The following is a 17,250-nucleotide window of genomic DNA, read 5'->3' as shown; positions in this document are numbered from 1 at the left end:
GCGTTGCAGCCGGGTAGAAAAGCATGTTGGCTGCTCTCCCGGCAGGCTCTGGGCAGGTGGGTGTGGTGGCAACGCTCCCTCCTGATTGGCTGCGCTGGGAGGAATCAGGCCTCTGCCTTCTCCAGCACAGACTCACGTGATCTCCAGTCCGGACTGCACGTGCCAGACTCACGTGATGTCCAGGCCGAACTGCGTGTGCCCTGGCGCAGCGCTTTATCCAGACTTCCGCAAGGTTTGTGGCCTGGGAGAGCTTAAGGTTTGACTTCTTCCCAAAGGGGCATGTCCTTTGTAACAGACTAAACAAGCTTTAGGTTAAAAGAAGCTAATGAGCGTGTAACACATAAATGTCTAACAAAACCATGCCCTATGACGGGACACTTCCTTCTGGTATATATTTAATGTAAAAATGCTGTAAGTGAAAAGTTCAGTGTGCATACCTAGCGAAACACCAGGAAATTCCTGATGCTGGGACATTTCTACCTCTCTCTATGTATCTAGTGATCTATCAATATTATTTTGATTGAGGTGAGTCGTTTTTGCATCTAATTACTACCAAAGCACCCCAAACTGAATGATGTCCCTGTGATACAGAAGGAAGATGGAACTCAGGGAAGAGTACAGAATAGGAACCACATAGCTTGGTTGGTTAAGGCTGCAGGATCTCACATGCCTGACTGCACAGTTGGAATTACAGACCCAGCAGGGTGGAAAGCACGCTGGCCCCTGTGTGAATGCCCAAAGTACAAAAGGAGGAAGAGATGGAGGAGCAAGGATTGCAGCATGAACTCCCCCACGGAGGGTATTTTCTCACTGTCCTTTTCTCTCTCAGTCTCTCTCCTACAAGCACATGTAGCCTCTAGCAAACTAAAACATGAAACAACCACAGAAGAGAACAGTAACCACAAATCATAAGGTCCTTTATTCTGGGGTAGAGGGGGTAACTCCAGAAAAGAAGACACATGTTTTAATATGTTATATTGTAATCTTGCTGTAATTACAAAAGACTGGGAAGCAAAATCTTTTGTGCGTGCATGTCGTAGTGCATATTCTGTTTTGTTGCATCTTTTTTAAACTAAAATATCACATGTCTACATGGGCTCTAAAATGCATCAGTACTGAGGTGGGTCTGCTCTCTATCACAAAAATTATGCTCTATGAAGGGAAAAACAGAACATGGCGAATGCATATAAAATTTAGAAATCCGAAATCACAAGTGTGAAATATAGTTAAAAAAAAAAACCCTATTGACTTTTTAAATAAGAAAAAACAAGTCATGATGTTTGTTGGAAATCGTCGTGCAGGGCTTTCCTGCCACTACCCACCACATCCTAGTATTCAGCTGCGGCATGGATGGATCTGAGCGGAGATGAAGGTGAGGGTTGGGGGGTGAGATCAGCAGCTCCGAGACCTGGTTCCTGGGCTGGACCGTCCCACAGTGCAGCCGTGAGTGGAGATGCTGGGCTTGCAGAACCGCCCTCTCGTCCACTACCCCGCAAAGTGATGCTGAAGAAATTCCCAGTGGCTTGGTTCAGGAAGGCTAAACTCCAGCAGAGTACAGTTCCACTGCAAAGTCTGGTACTGTGGTCTGGAAAAGTTATAAATACAAATAAAGATTATATTTAGCCAACTCCCTACATACCACTTCATCAGGATCCAGGTTACTCAGCTTAGAGGTTGGGGAGAGCTGCTTGGTGGGAGGAGTGCTTTGAGCCATAGAGATATGATGTAATATAGTCTGGACACATTGAAGGATTTTAGTTTTCTTGAATTGGGAATAGTCATTCCCTCCTGCCTTCCAAAAGCAACAGAAAGGAGAGAGAGAGATTCTATTTTAATAACAGCACTAAAAGACCTGTCTGAATAAAGGTAAGAAGAGAAATAAAAGATAATTTTAAAAATAATGTTTTAAACAAGAAGCCAACGCATTGCAGTGGTCACATCTAGAACAAGGCCCCCGGGTGAGGGAGAAAGACCACAGAGCAGACAGCTGCTGTCAAGGAGAATGCTGGCCTTCCCTAGAAAGCAGCTCGTAAAAGCCAGAATGTCCCACAAATAATCCACTGCATTGATAACCCATGTGCGCTTATAAGAAGTTTTTTCTCTTTTTTAAAAAGCAGACAAAATGTACATTTGTGCCGGAGATAAAGGAGACTGTTATTGAGCCCCAGTTAAGGACCAGACGAGCAGGATGGGAATGCTTTTGCTGCTGGTTTCACACTCAGTGACAACTTCAGGCCCAACATAAAGCCCTGGTCTAAAATGAGCAACGCCCTACCTCCCTAGCAGAGCACGAGTTTGAGGTGCCCCCTGCTGACTTCCTGGTGACACTGTAACATCTCAAAAAAGCCATTGTAAAAGGCCTAAAACGGAGTGGGTCAGTGAGTAAACTCACATGGTTAGTGGCTCTGTCTTCCTTCTTTTCTCAGACCAGAGGTGACATGAGGGAAGGCTTTGTTCTTTCTACGTAATGGTGCTGGGACGTTAGGAGGGTCTTTGTCAGTAGTTGCTGAGTAGATTAAAAAAACTGAGTTAGAGGTGGTCCACTGTGAAATGAGGAGAAAGCAAGATTCCTTCTCTTTTAATTTGCACTAGACTTATTCACGAACCCCCCCCCCCCCCCACCCCCACCCCCTCCCAACATCCATCGCACTTTTTTTTTTATATTTGCACTAATCTGTTCCCCACCCCCCCCCCCCCCCATACACACACCTTGCCATAATCTAGTCGAGATGGGCCCAATCTGGGTTATAAAAATGGAGGCCAACTTCATTAGAACTTTCTTCTGGCTTCCTGTCTTCCTCTTCTTTCTTCTCATGAACTCTTTAGTATACAAACTAATGAATTGTTGACCAAAGACAAAACAAACAAACCCACCTCCAAATTTCAAGCAGTGCAAAAGGAGTACAACCCAACAATGGCTTCCTAGTCCTCTACAAACAACTGGTTCTCTTCCTTGCATATCCTTCCAGAAAAGTCTATGCACATACTAGTGTACATTCATCCGCACATAGACAGCTTACTTTTTACAGTGATGTCAGTATACCATAAACTCTGTTCTACAATTTATTATTATTATTTGACCAAATACGGTGTCATAGAGATGAGCCTGTTCCAGCAGAGTCCTATTTTTTTTTTCTTCTTTTCTTTTTTATATCTCATTCCTTACACGGTCATACCAACAGTCAGTTAATTAGTTAGATACCTGTTTACAGTTATTTGGGGTTTTTTGACAATATAAGCCATGCTATCATGAACAAAGACAAATTCTTTCAAATGACTAGAGTTAAAGGTATGAGTGTTTAATAATAAGTAAAGCCATTTGCCCTGTGCAAATTGGCATTTGGCTTTCCTGCCGACAGTGTAGGAGGGCGAGTGATTATAAACACCCTGGCCTTTCTCTGATACCATACTATTTTATCTCTAGCAAATGGAATGTGGCCCGTAACAGTTCATACTTTACATAGTAGTAATAATAGCAACTAATCCTCATATCACATTTACATTGCTATTTAGGTGAACAAATTATTAAAGGAGGGAAAAGTTTGAAAAAGAAATCATATATGCCACAAAGCCTCTAGTTTATCTAATAAATCATCATCTAACTTCCTTGGCAAGATAGTTAAATTAAAAAGCCAGAATTAAAAGGATAAATTGAGCCAGCCAGTGGTATGGTAGTTAATGTGGCTGGATCCCACATGGCTGATTATAACAGTTCAAGTCCTGGACCTGATGACTTGAAAAACACACTGGGCATCTCTGTGTGCACAGAATCCTGAAAGGAAGGAGAAATGGAGGAGAAGGGATTGCGGCGTGGCCATCCCCATATGGGGCATGTTCACGCTTCTTTCTCATTCTCTCTCTGAGAAGTGTACACACTCTTTTGCAAAACTTTAAAAATTAAAAAGGGCAAATACACACACAGTGTGAGTTTTAAGCTTCCAGGTCCGGGACTCAGATCCTGAGAGGAGAGTGGAGGAGAGGGATTTGTGGTGCGACCATTCCCCTGGGGGGCTGATTTCTAGCTCTCTCTGTCTCTGCCTCTCCAGCAAGCATGTGTGCCCTATAGCAAAACAAGTCTCTCTCTAAAAAACAAAACAACACAACAATTGAACTCCTTGAAGTTTTAAAGAAGTTTATGTATGAATGAACATGGTGATAAATAGAAGCCAAAACAAATCAAGAGGATCCAGATGTGAGCTCACACTGTCATCTGTGATCAGAAGGCAGTATCTGTCGCTTTCATTATGTGACTTAGATGTGTTACAGCCAACTTATAAAATTCCATAGGTAACTTAAAATTCTGTTTGAATGTTGCTAATTCTGTTAGAATTTTTCTGTTAAAATTCTGCTATGTTAGTGTAAAACTAATTGCCATTTTTATAAATCTTGGTGACTTTTTGGGGGGTCATCACTAGTACAATTAGAGTACTATTTTATAAAAGTATTGTTTTTGTATTGTCTAGGACAAATTCTGATACTTTCACTAAAGATATTTAAATAGTCTAATAATAATACACTGTGAAACATATAAATTGGCTCTACAAATATGAAGGTATCATGTTCAAAACTGAAAGCAAAATTTTTGAGAGGTTTTTGCTATAGGGCACGTGCACTTGCCAGAAAGACAGAGAGAGACAGAGAGACAGAAAGAGAGAAACCACCCCTCAGGGGGATGGCCACGCCGCAATCCCTTCTCCTCCATTCTCCTCTCAGGATCTCAGGTAAACACGCAAACGTGCCCGGCGTGAGTTTAAGCCACCGAGTCAGTGACTCAAACCACGGTCAACTACATGGGAGTCCAGTGACACAGCTATTACGCCACCTGCTGGTCCCACTGAAAATTTCCTTGGATCTAATTTCGATACTCTAACAATTGTCCAAGAACGTTGGCACACACGTCGATTTATGTCTCAAAGCTCGACTCTCCGACCTCACACGTGCATCCCATTTCTCTTCAGCACACGGGTCTGACCGGCGGTGTCCAAAGTTCCATGTGGCTCTCCCAGGCCCACGCCCAGCTTCTAGATGAACTCTTTGGACCATTTCACATCACAGAAGGTCAACCCAGTGGACTTATTACTTAATAGTAATGTAAGAGGGGCAGGACTCGGCCAGGACCTTGAGCCTCAATTATGGAGCACATTCTCTAGAGGCCTTGACTGCAGTTTGTCTGCTTGGCTGGCCAGGAAGACCTCAAGCCATCTCATCTCGTCAGTCCTGCCCGAGAGAAGAAGCCTCTTCCATCGTGTACCTCAGCTCTGGCTCCTCTAGGAGAAGAAAATTGCAAAGAAAGCCAATCTCCTTAGAACTTAACAGAGAAGAAGCTTGTGGATGGGTGGAGGGGCCACCACGAAAGGGTAGGAGACCAGAGAATTTGGAGTGCTGGGCCCATCCCTGGTCGCCAAGACCCTGCCTCTAGAGGCCACTTTGCCATCAGCTGTCTCATATACTCAGAGATGAAATGCCTCATTCACTCAAGCACCGTAAATCCTTATCTGTAATTTGCTGACGCTGGTTTATATCCGCTCATGAAAGTTGATTGCTAAATCTTTGGGAATTTTGCAAGCGGGCTGATAGCACTTATACTTTGAAAATTAAGCCTCTAAGGGAGTATTTTCACTACTGGGATCAGCAAACAGTACAAACAAAGGCTTTTCCCCCGAAGAGAGCCGGCTGTTACATATTTACCCAGACAACTCTGTCTCCCTCCCTGTAAAATCCCAGAGATAAGCCCAGTGGTTCTCAACCTGGAGTGATTATGGCACCAGGCATAATAATTGATTTGGCAATGTTTATTTGGTTGTCAGAATTGGAGGGTGAGGGTTGCTACTGTCATCTAGTGGGTAGAAGTCAAAGATACTGTGAGCATCACCCCAGTTCCACACAATAAAGGGTGAGAATTATCCAGCCCCAACTGTTGATGGTGCTGAGGCTGGGAGACCATGGTGTGACCCTTGAGAACATGGAGCTTTCTGATGGACCTTCCTCATTAAGACTAAACCGGCTGAAATACCTCTATAATTTCCCTCTCCTCTCCCCATTAAAATGTTCAGGGCACCCTTCGCAACCATTGCTAAGCTCAGATGGTTGAGATGAATCCAGATGGTGCTTCACACCTGAACCATCTCTGCCTTATCTGCATCACTCACATCCACTGACACGTGCAGCTCTCCATGCCTCCTCACTGACTGCCTTTTTCCCTGCCCCAGGGACTCTGCTACCTGCAGTCAACTCCTCCCCCTAGCTAGCTAGCTTTTCTTTTAAACAGGTTTTGAGATATAACTCACATACAATACAATCTACACCCACGTGAAGCATACAGTTTGATGGCTGTCTTTTCACATCATTTATGCAACCACAATTAGTTTTAGAACATTTTTGTCATCTGTAAAACAGACCCCAACCCAATCCCCATTTTCTACCAAGTTCCCTAATCCTAAGTAACCACTAATGTTTCTGTTCTGAATAGAATTGAAGTCAGCCAATTGGTTTAGTGGAATAGCCACCATTTTGAAATGAAGAAAGACCCCTCATGAGAGGGGTTGTCCTCATGAGAACAACCTGACCAAGTGCTGAATCATGGGGAGCCCTCTTTAAGGTATTCGAATGAGAACAAGGAGTGGGTTTTTGAAGTAATCGGGATAATTAATCAAGAGAAAGCAATTGACTGATTGACTACAGTGACCTGATTGTGTCTTGTAAATACCAAGAGCACGTTGAGTTCTTCGAGACTGAGTGATGGTGCTTGCTGACTGATTCTCTGGATGCAGAATAAACTTCCTTTTTCTCCAGACTCTTCCTCCCATTTCATTGACTGAGAGACGAAATAGCTGGGCATAGTTTGGCTGGTAACAAAAATCATACATGAGGTCTTCAAAAACTACATGGAAAATATGTATTATGAAAAAATAGATTGCAAATTTTTAAAAAAGTTGGAGGGCATATATATACACCAAGGACAAAAAGACAGAAAGAGAAAGTGAGAAAGCAACCCCCCCTCCCACCCCAGGAACATAGTCACACCACAATCTCTTCTCCATTTCCCCTTTCGAGATTTTGGGCATGCACTTGCCTAGTAACAGCATGATTTTCAAGCCACTGGGTCCAGGACTCAAACCACGCAGTTGGTCAGGTGGGATCTTCTTGCCTTAACCGCCAACTGGTGCTCACATTTTATTTGCATGAGGAACTACCATGCTGTTGGGAAGACTGGACCACCGGGAAAGGAATCAGAAGGGGCTGGCAGAGAAATTGCTCGTTCGTCTTCCCCATGAACTGACTGTTCCTGGACACAGTGGTTTTATGTCCTTCGCAGGAGACATCCCGCAAGACCAGGCAACCAGCTCGTCCAGTTCTTCAACGTTCTGCCTTGTGCTGCTTCTCCTCCTTCCTGTCTCCCTCCCCACACCAGTGTATTTCCTTGGGATTGCCCTGTAACCCCCCTTTAAAGGAATAGCTTTGTCTTGGGCATTGTTTTCTACAGAACCCAGGCTATGCCATCAGGGAATTAATTTTTAAATTTGTCTCCATAGCAACAGAGATTAGGAGTTTTATATTCAAACAGGTAAGTACTAACCAAGAAAAATTCATTTTCTAGGTTTCTCTCCCTTTTCTCAGCTATTAGCAGAAATAATGCAAACCATAAATGACTCGATTCACTTCCAGGTCCATTTCTTTTACTAATACAGAGATTATGAAGACATTATTTATGGGAACTTATTAAATCTATCTATTGCCTCATGAGATAGATCCTCTGTATTTTTATATGGAATGAAAAAGCACCAATCCTGGGATCAGCAGTTGGCGTAATGGCTGTGTCACTGGGCCCCCAAGTAGTCGCCCATGGTTCGAGTCCTGGACTGGGTGCCTTAAACTCACGCCGGGCGTGTGTGCGTGCGTGCCCAAGATCCCAAGAGGAGAATGGAGGAGAAGGGATTGCGGCATGGCCATCCCCTCTGGAGGTGATTTCTCGCTTTCTGTCTCTGTCCCTCGCTTTCTTTCTGGTGAGTGCATGCCCTATAGCAAAAACCTCTCCAAAAAATAAATAAATAAATACATAAAATAAAATAAAATAAACCAATCAGACTTCACACTTCCAGTAAGGCCAGCCAAGTTTTTACCCCCACTGCCTTGTAGGTCCACGTTTGGGAGCTGGAGGAAATTTGCAAGTAAAATTTGTGAAGACAATAGCACGTGGGTCCTGAAAATGCCCCCACCTGAGACAGCGCAATGGCGAACGCACAGTTTCCTCTCCAAGCGAGAGCCAGGCTCCTCCCTGGGGACTGTGTCCAGCTCGCCTGGCTTTCCAGGTGACAGGCGTTCTTCTTTGTCACGTCCAGGTAGGTCCTCTCGGCTGCCAGCCTTCACTAAAGACAAGCTTAATCATCCCCACTCACCCGGCCTCTCCCAGTACATGTGCACACACACACACACGCACACACTCACACATGAATAGCACTGTAATGTAAGTAATAGTAAAACAGCACTGAAGATTTTCCTGTAGGAAAGGGTACAAGGGAAATGCAGCCTTTGTATCCTGCCAAGAGCTGCCGGCTCAGCTCCCCAGGTTGCCCCACTTCTGGGTCTGGAAGGGGACCCAGGACTCTATCTAGCCAGTCAGTCCACCTTGGCCAGATGCTGTGTTTCCAGGACTGGGCCCATTACCCAGCTCAGGCCAATGGTTTGAAGGCTGACGTTTGAATGCTGAGAAGGAGAAGCGCCCGTCTGCACACGTCCAAGGACAGGAGGCCAAGCAGTGCCACCAAGAGCTCGCATCGTGGTGCCTGCCTTATCCACTGGGTCTCACCATGGAAAGGTCTGTCTGGTGAGTTGAGAAACTCCATTTTGTTGTCGAAGGCACTTGGAGCTGAGTTTCTGTTCCTTCATCCCAGAGTCCCACACCCTTGACGCTTACAGAGAATGCACATTTGTGTTGGAGCGGGAGCTGCAGGCGAGTGACTGCAAGGCAGACTAGGCTGAGCCGACCGACTGTGACAGGGAGCCATGCCGTCCCTGCAGCCCGAGAGCTGAGCCGGCTGTTCTTGGCAGGGATAGAAAGGCTGTGTTTCCCTGTACCCTTTCCGCAGGAAAAACTTTGGTGCAGTTTTCCTGTTGTACTTACATTACAGTGTTACAGTGCTGTGTGTGCGTGCGTGTTTGTGTGTGTGTGTGTGTGTGTGTGCACGTGAGTGTGTGTGTGCTAGAAGAGGCAGGGTGAGTCGGGGCGATTAAGTTCATCCTTTAGTCAAGGCAGCTGAGAGGACCTACCTGGACGTGACAAAGAAGAACGCCTGTCACCTGGAAAGCCAGGCAAGCTGGACACAGTCTCCACGGTGGAGCCTGGCTCTCGATAGGAGAGGAAACTGTGCCTTCTCCATTGCGCTGTCTCAGGTGGGGGTGTTTTCAGGACCCACGTGCTATTGTCTTCACAAATATTACTTGCAAATTTCCTCCGGCTCCCAAATGGTTTTTCACGATTAACAACTCATTTCAGTTTTTGAAAGTAATTGTTGAGTTTACCTACCCTCTGGACAAAGGTCCATATTTATGTTTAACTGTTCAGAGGGTGAGAAATTGATCTAGAGACATTTATGGGGGTGAGCCCAGCAACACCCTCTGCACCTCCCACCTGGATGCCTGGAGCTCTGTCCATTAGTGTAAGGTGCCCAGATGAAGAACGCAGGACTCGGGCGCCAGGCTTTTCTCCGTTGGCCTGTGAGCTCTCTGTAAAAAGCCAGAATAACTAGATGAAAAGTGAAAAATTCTTCACTGATTTATTACCTACATATTTTGATGCACATAGATATATGATTTTGCATACTTTGAGGTATATGTTCAGTGCTATGTGAAAAGATGTGAATTTTCTTTTTTTTTTTAGACAGGTTTTTGTTATAGGGCCCGTACGCTTGCCAGAAAGGGAGAAACAGACAGAAAGCGAGAAATCACCCCCCAGGGGGGATGGTCACACCGCAATCCCTTCTTCTCCATTTTCCCCTCGGGATCTTGGGCAGGCACGCACACGCGCCCGGCATGAGTTTTAAACCACTGGGTCCAGGACTCAAACCGCGGTCTACTACATGGGAGTCCAGCCACATAGCCAGTACACTAACTTCTGGTCCCCAAAGATGTGAATTTTCAGCTTATTATATTAAGTACTTGTTACCCCCTCACAGGCCCTTACTACCTACTTAGTGATTCTGCAATATTTGCATCAGAATGGAAGAGTCAAGTTACAATCGGCCCCTCCATAGGTGTATTCTCATAGGTTTTGGCTTGTGAGAACCCAAAGGAACGTCAGCAGAGGTCAAGCACCAATGTTGTCATTATTGTAACTGTTCTGTTAAGGAAAGATGAGAAAGAGCCCACGCTCCTGCCCCATGCTGCAGAGCAGGTGAGGTTGAAGTCCTTGTTTTCTCCCTGTGATGTGGGCTGGGGGCTGGACTTCACCTCACCAGTCAAAGCGTCAGTTTCATTGCCTGTAAACAAGATAGTAACTCCCCTACCTACTTCACAGGAGTGTTTTGAAATCAAGTGGGATCATTGTGTATAAACAAAAACGTTATTTAGTTGATTCAAAAACTGGTGACCAAAGAAACTTCAGTTGCAATACTATCATTTTGCAAAAGATCGTGAACATTTGCCACACGACTCAGACCTTTCATTTAGGCAAAAGTGCTCTTTTGTTTACAAGAGGAAAAAATCAAAATATTTATATGAAATACTAGCTTTTCTATGCAAAAACATGTCCTGATTTTCCCAGTGACCCCATGGTTCACAGTAGTGTGTGTTTGTGAATTTATCTGTTATAGAAAGAGCAGATGGGATCCTTCCTAAGGGAATTCAGGAAATGTAGAGAGTTGTGTAAGTGTTGGGGTTTCGAGGTTATTCGTAGTCACAAATACTAATGTTTCCTTCTCAGGTATGATGCAGTAATATTTTGCCGTGTTAATCTTGCTTCCAGAAAAATAAAGCTTCAAAGCTAGTGACTAAATGGGATGACGAAGAAATACACTGCACATTGTGTTTACTCACGTCGACGGCATCTCTGAAACCATGCTGACGTCTGAATGGAAAGTGAATTCCACCCGGCATTGCCCTGGCTCCGTCTGCACTATGGCGACATGGGAAGACCTTTGCCTAAGGCTCGGAGCTTTGCCTTTGAAAAAATGAACAGGCCTAAGAAGTGCATGAGGAAATAGCTTTGGATCCAAGAGCCCAGAGGCCATCCTCGGTATGGGGACCTCCCAGCGACCACAGGTGAGACAAAGCTCTGTGTGTGCACTTTCCACCACCCAGGGAGGTTGGAGAAAGGAGTCCTAACTGTCCAGATCTCCACGTCCTTGACTCTGTGCCTGTGAGTTCCCTGGAGCCTGCAGTTTCAAAGGACAGCTGTATCCTGTACCCCGCTAACTCTGCGTCATTGCGAGGTAACCCTTAGCTTTTCATTTACGTTTTTCTCAAGGTGCTCAGCAGGCCTCTGTGGAGATGGTATTTGAGAGTGTGGAGACTTTGGAAGGACAAGGCAGCTGGTGGCCACTGACCTCTGCCTCTGCACTCTGTTGGCAGCTCAGCTCCCAATGCCCAGTGGTCTGGATGGAGGTGAGAGGGGACACAGCCTGAGCTGAACTCTGGACTAGGTCGTCGAGGCCAGGCTGTAGCTGGACGGGTCCCAGCACTTCTCCCTCTCTTGCGTGTCCTTGCGAACTGATGGGAGAATATAAATAATCCAAGTCCCAAATTCCTAGAATGAGTGTCACCCGAAGAGCGCAGCCGGGAGGTTTTTCCTCAAGAGCGACTTTGTTTCCTCTTCAGTCTGCTGTTTCCGTCTCTGGACGGAGAGTGCTGGGGTACTTGTCTATGTTCTAAAACCAACATCTCAGTCTTCTTAAAGAAGACAGAGAACTCCGCGCCTTTGGATCTATAGTAATTGGGAAGGAAAAGTTCCTTTTTCTCTACTTTAATATTTTTCTCCATTATAAATGAGATTGTTCTTAGGAAATTGAGACTAATTGTGCTAGAAACAATGCATCTAAAAAGTATGCATTCTTAGCGAGAAGTCAATGTGTACTTGGAGACAATATATCCTCGCGTGCTTTTGTTTTTATAAAGCTGAGATGGTATGAACCTAGACGTGCAGACTTATTTATTGAGGCAGTGAAGTCTCCTGGTTTGGGTTTGGGGTTTCTCTTTCTAGACTTCTTCACGGGACACTCTTGTCTGGTGTCTGTCTTCACTGCAGCTATGGGATCATTCTGGGCTGGGAACTATTTCATGGTGAAAATACTTGCCCTTTGAGATTTGGTCAAACAGGATTCATTTTTCCAAATGCTACAGTTCGGGTTTTTTGTTTGTTTTGTTTTTCCTATAGGATGTGTGCACTTACCAGAGAGAGAGAGAGCGTGAGAAAGAGAAAGGGAGAAAATCACCCCCCTGGGGGAAGGCCATGCCGCAACCCCTTCTCCTCCTCTCTCCTCTCAGAATTTCCGGCATGTATATCCATGTGCTCAAGTGATTTTCAAGCCATGAGATCTAGGATTCGATCTGGGAAGCTGGCCATGTAGTATCCAGCACCTTAACCTCCATACCACCTGCTGGCCTGGGATGATTTTTTTAATGGTTAAATTTTTTCATACCAAATTCCAACAATAGGTCTGGTTTTGGCTTAAGATGTGGAATTAGACCAATCACCTGTGAGGTCTATGGTTTGGTAATGTTTCCATAGGAAACAGCCCATGTTTTAAGACTTACAAGAGGCCTTTAAAAAGTTCATGGAAAATGTGTATTATAAACAATTATGCATGGTTTTTTTTTTTCCCACCCACACAAACTCATATTTTAACCCCATTTTTCAAAATTTTTAAAAGAGGTTTTTGCTATAGTGCATGTGCACTCACCAGAGAGAGAGAGAGAGAGACAAAGACAGTGAGAAGGAAAGTGAGTAATCACCCCTGGGGTGGTGGCTACACCACAGTCCCTTCTCCTCCATTCTTCTCCCGAGATCTTGGGCACGCATGCACATGTGCTGGGCGTGGTTTTCAAGCTAATGGGTCTGAGACTCAAGTCAGCTCGCAGTTTGCCGTGGATAACGTTAGAACACACTTTCCAGTTAGAAGCACAGTCCGCTAGTTTCTCAGAAAAGCAAGAAACCGGGGAAACAGAATCATGCCAAAGGCTAACGAAGATTACAAATTACGATTACCAGTGTGTGCCTTTAGTACATCTTCACCATGATAAAATGTTACACGTCTGTGTATCTATTTCTTCCAAGACAGAGGTACCCCAGCCGGGCTCCATCCCAGCCCCAGCCAGCCTGGATCCCAGCTGGCCTGTGTTTCGAGTGCTCAGAGAGGTCCCAGGACCAAGCTGGGACCTTCCCCCTGTGGGTCCAGTTGAACGAATGCTGTGCCAAAGTCCGGCCCCATTTAGAATCTCGGCACACGGTGCGTGGCCTGTCAAAGACATGCACGAAGGAAATCCGTATGTAATAACTGTCCTACCTGTCCGGGCAGAGGAAGAGTAGATTAAACCCCCTACAGCTGGCACGAGGAAAGGGCAGCCCTTCCCGGAAGCCTCGGGTGCTGAGCGTAAGAACTCAAAATGCAGATCCTTGAGCAGATGAGGGAACGCCTGACCCAGGGAATGCACGGCCCTTCAGGACAGCTCAGGGGCCAGCAGGAGGCCTCGGTGGGGCAGACTGTTGTCCTGGGCCTCCCCTCACACTGCATTCAGGAGCTCTTAGGGATTCAGCAGACGTTCCCCATGCACCCATCGTCTTCGCTCTCACAACAGCCTCGACAGGATGAAGGAGCAAGTAGCGGGTCCCGGTTTGACAAGGTTCATCGATGTTCAGGACTTGTGGAGCGTCCTGCTGGAAGGCTACAGCCCTCCTCCTCTCTCGTGGGGGCTCCTCTGTGCGTGACCCTGTGAACGTCCTGGCAGGACTGAATCAGGACTCTCCTAGAGGCGTGAACTAGAGAACCCCAGTGAGGACATGGGACGACCTCTGTGCTCCCAGCGCTGTGGGGGTCCCCCCTTTAGCTCATTTAATTCCCTCTGCACCTGGAGATAAGCCTAACCACGTTCTATCTCTTACACCAGGGCTCACAAACTTCATAACGGGCCAGCAGGTGGTATCGTGGTTGTGGCGCTGGACTCCAATCTGGTCGACCCAGGTTCTAGCCCCGGACCCTGCAGCCTGAGACCACACCAGACACATGTACGTGTTTGCCCAGGGTCCCCAGGGGAGAATGGGAGAGAAGGGATTGTGGCATGGCCATCCTCACTTGGGGGTGATGTCTTACTTTCTCTCTCTCTCTCTGTGTCTCTGTGTGTCTCCAGGAAGTGCATGCACCTTATAGTAAAAATATCTCTGGAAAAAAAAAAGAGTTTAATGTGTCCATATTTACAGAAGCAGAAGGTGACATTTACTCACTGCAGAAGCAGAAGGTGACATTTACTGCAGAAGCAGAAGGTGACATTTACTCACTGCAGAAGCGGAAGGTGACATTTACTCACTGCAGAAGCAGAAGGTGACATTTACTGCAGAAGCAGAAGGTGACATTTACTCACTGCAGAAGCAGAAGGTGACATTTACTCACTGCAGAAGTAGAAGGTGACATTTACTCACTGCAGAAGTAGAAGGTGACATTTACTCACTGCAGAAGCAGAAGGTGACATTTACTCACTGCAGAAGCAGAAGCCTAGGCTGCTCGGGTCGTGCTCTCCTGAAGCAGTCTGACAACCTACAGCTCGTGGGCTTTGCTGGCTCCAGCTTCCATGTCTTACAGACCTGGACGCCGTGGCTCTGCCATATGGCACACATCTGCCCAGGCACGGCCAGCGCCGAAGCTGTGTTGTACCAAAGCTCAAGTCTCCCTGTTCTTCCCCTGCCACTCCTTCGCCAGGACAAAGCAGGCTGCAGGCGGACTGACGTGGGGCCTGAGACGTGATCAGGTAAGAGTGGTGTCACGGCCCGAGGTCTGGCCGTGACAGGCTCATGGGTCAGGGACACCTGAGGGAGAGGAAGTGGCCCCGCAACGCCGTCATCAGGTTAGCTTTGGCTGTGCTGCACCCACCTTCAGGATGAAGTGCACACGCCCACCAGACACCTTCCTCTTCTCTCATTCCTCTTACACCTTTCCAGGCCACAGCGTTGCCAAACTGATTGCACGAGTGCTGTGCGAACGTGACTCTCTGGAGGGAGAGACAGATCTGCGGGGTCTTCATTGGGGCCTGCTGCAGTGTCAGTGCATGCTTGAATTCCTGCATTTTCATCTCGACCAGCCCCGGGTGGAAGCGAGGGGACACCATGTGAGGCAGAGCGGCCGCCTGGCTTCGTTCCCTGCCCGCCCCAGAGGTCACGTGACTGAGATGAACACGGCCCCAGCTGCCTGTGTATAGACGTCACTCTCACGCACATGCTTGTCACCAGAAGTCCAGTTCTGTGGCCGTTTTACACACAGACGCCTCACTCAGCTGCAACTCACGGGACCCCCGCAAGCTGGAGGCCCAGTCAGAGCCCACGCAGGAGCCTCTGGAAACCACTTCCTTTTCCTCACTTTGGACGAGGCCTGTCTTTTGGCCCTTGCTGGACCTTAGAGTTCCCAGAGCACTTTTTTTCCCTGTCTCCTCTTTAGACCTCAGAGTCCCGGGGCGAGGGCCATATTCCTCTAGCCACCTCTGCGTCTCTGTATCCGGCCCAGGCTTGTGCACAGGAGGGGAGCAGTAAGCTCAGAACAAGTGGTGGATGCAGTTCTTACCACGCCCACGTGGCGCTGGCAGTGGCTGTGGCTGTGGCAGTGGCAGCAGTGTGCGTAAGAGCGAGCAGCTGCAGAAGGCCGAGGTCTGCCCAGCCCCAGCTCAGCGGTGCTGCCTTCTCATCACTGGCCAGCCGGCTTTGCTGCTGTTTGCTAGAGGTGTGAATGTTCGCCAGAGAGGGAGAGCAGGAAGCACGCCCCCCACCATGGGCATAGTCACGCTGAGATCCCTTCTCTTCCATCTCTCCCTCCTTTCAGGATTTCGGGTACGCACATGCATGTACCCAACATGCCTCTCAAGTCTCTGAGTTCGGGATTTAAACTGCACAGTCAGCCATGTGAGGTCTGGCTGCCTTAATCATGCCATGGAGCCAGCCCCAAGCCCAGCTTTCCCATTTACCTCTGGCTGCTGGCAATGGGCACAGCTTTGGATTGGAGACTGCTTTTTCCATGTCCGGGGAAGGAGGTGAAAAGGTGGCTGTCCACTGGCTTCCCTGTGCACCAGGGACATGAGACCCCTAGGACCTCCGTGCTGACTTACATGGGCTGTTCCTTCTGACTCCCATTGGCATCCAGGGTAGGAAGTAGGGACATGTCTAGACAGCATAGGCTACTCTGTCCGCCCAGAGTTATGCTGAGATAAGACAATGTATATGTAAACCTGGTATTTTTTTAGAGAGAGATTTTTGCTATAGGATGTGTGCGTTCACCAGAGAGACAGAAGAGACAGAGACAGAAAGTGGGAAAAAAATCACACCCCACAAGGGATGTCCATACCACAATCCCTTATCCTCCATTCTCCTCTTGGGATCTTGGGCATGCATGCACATGTGCCTAGCATGAGTTTCAAACTGCTAGGTCCGGGACTCGTGGGAGTCCAGCGATGCAATCAATTACCCCATCTACTGGTCCCTGTATATGGAAACCTTTTAAGTTGTAGAACAAGAACACTGTCTGGAAAAGCACATTGTCAGTAAATAAACTGTGAGGTCACTTGACCCCAGGGCCCCACTGCCCGCAGTGGGGATCTGCCACCCAATTTCGCTATACCCTGGTATAAGCAGTTCTCCGATTGCCTTGTTACCTGTGTGAGTTACTTTCTATATTGGTCTGTTTTGCAGCCTTTTACTCCAATAGACATGACTTCTTCCCTTTCTCATTTTAGGACTCTGTACAGTGATTGGAGAAGGTTGCCTCCTAGGTAAGTCGCTTCTTTGTTTTGGACAGGGAGGCCACATTAGGCAACTTGTCTCTTTTATTTAACCTTTTCTACAATATTGAGCAACCATAAGAAATTGTTCTTCGCTATTTCTCAGTTTCCCCAGTGACTCAAGTTCTATGGGGCAAGATTTTTCTATTTTAAAGTAAATCTGTATCTTACTCAATTCGCATGAGTTGCTGTTGGCCTGATTGGCGAGACACGGGAAAGCTATGAAATGCGTTTTCACAATGGCTGTCATTTCAAGCCCCACGTGAGCAGTGGACACTGGGACAT

The sequence above is a fragment of the Tupaia chinensis genome, unplaced genomic scaffold (genome assembly GCF_000334495.1).
Source record: "Tupaia chinensis unplaced genomic scaffold, TupChi_1.0 Scaffold000494_1, whole genome shotgun sequence".
NCBI lineage: Eukaryota > Metazoa > Chordata > Mammalia > Scandentia > Tupaiidae > Tupaia > Tupaia belangeri.
Note: the sequence above shows the minus strand (reverse complement) of the source record.